We start from the raw sequence: 6000 nt of genomic DNA, 5'->3' as shown, positions 1-6000 counted from the left end.
TCCTTACTTCTAAGTAAGGCACACATCAAAAACACACAAATATAAATAAATAAATAAAACCCATTAGCAGTTAAGTAGCAAAGCCAAAAGCTAAAGTTCTACACGCAATTAGCAGCAAAGTCGCTCCCCCCCCTCCCAATATTCTAAGTCCTAACTTTGTCCCTGAGCATGCCAATGGAGAGAGAGAGAGAGAGAGAGAGAGAGAGAGAGAGAGAGAGAGAGACTCTCTCTCTCTCAAAAATAAAAAAATAAAGATCTACCAAAGCTGTCTCAATGAGAAATAAATTGGAACCCTTGTTGGTACAGTGGACGGTGGAGTTGCCCGGTCAGCATGCCAATTGCCAAGTAATGGAATCTAGTTGGTCGTTACTCTTTAGACTTTGACCAGATTTTTGGAGTCATGCTATTATATGCTCAATAACTACTACTACAATCATCACGTATCTGTATGATTTTATGATTTGCTACCTATTCGTACCTCAAGGTTGTTATACATTTATTATATATCATTTAAAATTATGAGTTTCCTCGTATATGTATATATGTTTTTCAAAATCAATAATCATTAGTTCATGTGCACAAACTTAAGATGATTGTATTTGTTATTTTGCTTTTTCTTGATATTTATATATAGTTTAACTTTATATATAGGAGTTAAAAAAGAAAAAGATGTTTATTTATTTAATAGTGTATGAATGCGCTCGTAGTATGTTTATTTACAAGACCCATGATTTTAAATGTTGTAAACGTGAAAATCCCATAATTAATACTAATTACTAACACATGCTGTTTTTTAGGGCTGCTGCATCAATCATGGTGCCATTTTTTTCTCTCTCTCTCTCTCTCTCTCTCTCTCTCTCTTTTTTACCTTTTTTTCTGAACTCGTGCCCCTGACTATCTGATCAGTGCTTCAGGGCCACGGTCAATGACCAATGCTCTTATTATGAACTTCATATATGACAAATGTGCCTCACGAGGGTTGGTAGAGGAAACTCCTTGAATCTTCGTATAATTCTTAAGAAAATAGTAGTAATACTGCAATGGAGGGACCATGCAATGCCGGGTCAGCCATGGATTTCTCTGTGAAAAGATATGTTAGACTATTCAGCCCAAAAGGGAATTTTCTCGTTATAATTAAATGTTATACAGTGATGGATAATGTCCTATTTGTTCAAATTGAGAGATACATGACAAGAATGGTTGTCATCGTCCATTCTCATTCATTGATTTTTTTTTTTTTGTTTTTGTTTTTTCTCTTATTGTATGTATATCTAACAACAGGCGCTACATTAATGCATGAGCACCTAGTTTTCTTTCCCTACTAGAATAAAGCAGCTAGCTAGTTGATATTTTTCGTTTTGTCCCTATTAGTGACAATGGAAAATATTTTTTCAACATTGGCTGATATATTCTTCATACACGACTATAATTTCATGCGTGATATGTATAGATTTTTTTAATATTTATATTTAAAATGTAAAATGAATAATAAAGATCCTTCGAGACCTTTCATCGGAAAAATAGGTTGTTATATAATTCATACACAACTATAATTTCATGTGTGATATGTATAGATTTTTTAATATTTATATTTAAAATGTAAAATGAATAATAAGGATCCTTCGAGACATTTCATCGGAAAAATAGGTTGTTATATGATTCATACACAACTATAATTTCATTCGTGATATATATGAATTTTTTTAATATTTATATTTAAAACGTATAGTGAATAAGAAGTATCTTTCGCAATATCTTGTCAGAAAAATAAAAAATAATTAAGAAAATCGCAGCCAATATGTACTAAAATATACATTTCATTGGAACCCGAGCGGTTGGAATTGTACTTCAGAATTTTACATATGTTTACGTAATTAATTATACAACAAATTAAATAGAAGATCTCTATGTGACTATTTCCTTGAGTTTATAATATTTAAGAACATTGTCGGTTGTAATAAAAGTTTTTAAGATCAGGAGGTGTAATATTATATTCACCCGCCCTTTATTCATGTACTGGATTATTCTTTAAGATTTTCAAGAATCTATTATTCATTTCAAACTTATCATCAATCTCTTTTTCACATCATACACGTCACAGGTGGGACTAAAAATGAACCAAACTTTTTTTTTTTTTTTGAGAATCAAACTTAAACGTGCTTCTCTGAATGCTTTCACTAACTAAACAAACTAAAACTTAAGCTCAAATTTGAAGCTTGATAATGAGTTAACGATAAAAGGTTGAAAAGAGTGAAGAGCTTGATAGCTTAATTATGAACGCTAACGTTAATATTTTCTTGTCTCCAATGGTTTTATAACAGTTCTTTATGATTAAATGCATCAAGGTGGCTTTCCTAAATAGGTGATTTCATATTCAATTTTTTTATATGATTTACACAAATTTTCAGAAAATCACAAAAATTCTTTAAGATTGTTATTTGTAGAATTCTTAACTTAGTTGTATTCTAGAGACAAATTTACGGTATTCCTTTAGAAATACTTGAGGAAGACGCAAATACTAATTCATGCCTCAAAGTCATTATCCTTTGATTCATTGGTTTTTTTTTTTTTTTTTTTTTTTAAACCAATGATTTGCTAACACGAACCCTTTTTATAAATTTTCATGTGTGCATGTTGTTTTTTTTTTTTTTTTTTTTTTTAAACCAATGATTTGCTAACACGAACCCTTTTTATAAATTTTCATGTGTGCATGTTGAACACCTGTATGTAGAACTGTAGAAGTGACATTATTCTTGTAACTATAAAAGTTCAAATCCCCACTGGCGGCTCCACATGCAAGGCAGGAACAGGCTTATTCTGACTTGTACCTTACTTGCAAAAAGAGTTAACATATACATTTGCTAAAAAAATATTATACGTTAAACTAACTTATTATAACTATCCTAATAAAAATGTTGAACACCCTAATTTGAGAACTATAAAAATTTGGGTTCAACAAAAATAAGAGCAGTCTTATATTTACAATATTTTTACAATAATTTTACAATAAATTCAATGTAATAAACTGTTATTAATTCTAATTTAACCCAAATACCGATATTATTTTTTTACCGACCAATAATAGTTTTTTGCATAAGATATATTGTGAAATTATTGTAGACGTAGCATTAATTTTCTGCTCCCCAAACATAATCCTTAATCCCTTTTATAAATTTTTTTAAAAAAAAAATCTTAAATAACAACAAACAAAAATAAGACAAGACCAAACAATAAGAAGTGACCAACCTAAAAAAAATTCCTAGAGCTACAGTGAAATCGCCTAACAATTTTTTTTTTTTTTTTTGGAGAAGAAATCGCCTAACATTTAATGATTTATTTGCATTAATTGCATATGATATTTTATATATTTGGACTGGCACTATAAAGGAATTAAGTAAGCACGAAATACCTTTTATGGTATATTTCACCGCTTTCCTTGAATTAATTGAGGTTATATATGCATCCCAATCCCACTTTAACACTTTATAACAATTCCTCATCTTTTTTTGCTTTGCCGTGTGATGGAAATATTGACTGTCACCATGTTTTTAGTTGATGGATGAGAAATAAAACGCATAATTATCATTTCTTTCGATGTCATTATCATCATGTTTATGCTATATATCTATAGCTTTTGATTGTAAAATATACACAATTAGCGCCACATATTGTTAAGTATGAAACCAAGAACTTTGCAACCATATATGCCATTGCTTGCTTGGCTTACTCTTTAAACTCTCACCTTCCAGTTGGATTTGCATTACGTGCTTGGCAAGAAATGTGGATTTTGTGGAAGTCAATAAATTCAACTAAAATACCCATTCTTCTTTCTTTTCTTTTTCTTTTTCTTTTTCTTTTTTAAAGAGGCAAAATGCCCTCTCTCTATTTAAAAACCTAATTTAAATACATTGTATCTATTTAAATATCTATAAAAGCTAAACTTTGTGAACCAAGCAAAAAAGAGATTAAAAATGTAACCATTATCTCATAGTTGTAATCATTAATTATATATTAAAAAAAATTAATTTCAAGAATTGAAATAAGAAAGATATTAAAGGCTTGTTGAATTTTATATATTAGAATTTAAGGTAATAAGTTTTATCTTTTTAGATACAAAAAGGTTACTTGTGAGCGTCAATTTTTAGCTCCAAATCTCATACATCATGATTAATTAATCTTTGTAGATTATTATGATTTTTTTTTTTGAATGAATAATCTTTTGTTATAGTATTGTATTATGTTAATGAAATAATAAACAAAAGTCTAAATTCAAAAGTAATGTTCATAACATGACAAGATTAAATTTGGTTTTTTTGAACATAAAAATAGACATATGTTTATACTTTTTTTTTGAAATACATTTATTTTTTTCTAAATTAAAATAAGAACAAAGTTTAACTCCAAACATGTTTAGAGCTATATTTCCAACTCATTATATGGTGATTTATAAGACTATCCATGTTTGTTTTAAATAACTTACATGACTCATTAACAAACTCATGTGACTAAAATTACACATAAATTGTCTCTTCAATCACCACAAAATGAGATGGAAAAATGTAACTCCAAATATGTTTGTAACAAACTTTTTCCTTAAAACAAAACTTTATACTAGTTCTTTTTTTAGCCAAATTTGCTAACTTTTACAGAGTCAATGCCTTTATTTGTATTTTAATTAATTACTAGATAAATTATTAAATCATCACAATTTGAAAGTCAAATCCCAATGCAACCTCATAATCCTTGGACTTGGACCTCTTCCATTGTCGGTTTTTAAATGTTTTGATTTGAAATATATTGATTAATAGTACTATAGTTAATTTGTCTTAGTTTTGTTGTGGTCACAAGAGCACTAATATTTCTAACTATAAAATAATTCTACTAGAGACAAATCATGACAAACCTCGTGATGATGGAGTTAGTATTTCATGTCCTCTTAGGAATCCTAGGAGGATGTATAAAACTAAAAATGACTATATAAATCACAGTAGGAATCCTAAGAGCGTTTATAATATATTACAAGAGGAAAAAAATACCCTTATGATCGTTGCATTTCTAGTTTTCATAGGGTCGATTGTTTTGGTACTTCTAAACTTCCTTAGTTTCTTTTTAGTTTCAGAATTTTTAATCATTATAAGCAATCAAGTGAAAATTGGAGTAAGAATGGGATAGCATTGATGGCTTCTCGACTAAAAATTAGAAGTGCCTGCATCCAACATAAGAGGTGCATTAATAAGTGCAAATTTCATTTTAATAACCATTGGTTAATTCTTTTTATGCGTAGTTAATTTAGGGTTTCTAAAGGTAAATTGCTTTTTTTTTTTTTTCATATGTTGTTATCCCATAATCTCTCTCTCTCTCTCTCTCTCTCTCTCTCTCTCTCAAAATGTTTATACCCCTTGTTCAGTCTTCTATTGTACTTTGTAAGCAGTAGCGAGTTACTGATATTTTAGCACAACAAGACAAGATTAATAGGAGTCTTCTTAACCTATGAATAAACATAAGTTTATACAGTTTTTTATCCTACGTGAGAGCTATCACTTTTTTCCATGAGATTAATCTTTCATCCATCATTATTGAGGGAGATTCTGAAGTGGTTGTCAAAACTTTAAGAAGTGAAGGTGAATCCTTTGTAACTTATGGTCAACTACTTGCCTCTGAAAAGTCCCAACAGGCCTTTAGCAATGTTATTTTTTCACATACTCAAACACAAAGGAATTCTGAAGCTTACAACCTAGTTAGACATGTGAGACATGTTAGTAGTGATAGAACTATAATCAGACTTTGGAGGGCAGTGCCCCCCCACCCCCCCAATTTTTTTCAAAATTTGTTTTGTTGTGTGTGTGTGTGTGTATATATATATGTATTAATTTTAGCAATTTGTTTCAATAAATTTGCACTTTGCCCCCCTCAACAATATTATTGATAATTTTAAAGGCTATAAAAAATTTTGTTAATCTAAAATTTAAAATAAATTTAACAAGCTCAACAACAAAATTT

The sequence above is a fragment of the Quercus suber genome, unplaced genomic scaffold, assembly GCF_002906115.3.
Source record: "Quercus suber isolate HL8 unplaced genomic scaffold, Cork oak 2.0 scaffold_175, whole genome shotgun sequence".
Classification (NCBI taxonomy): domain Eukaryota; kingdom Viridiplantae; phylum Streptophyta; class Magnoliopsida; order Fagales; family Fagaceae; genus Quercus; species Quercus suber.
The sequence above is the reverse complement of the archived record's forward strand: the minus strand, read 5'-3'. Positions refer to the sequence as shown.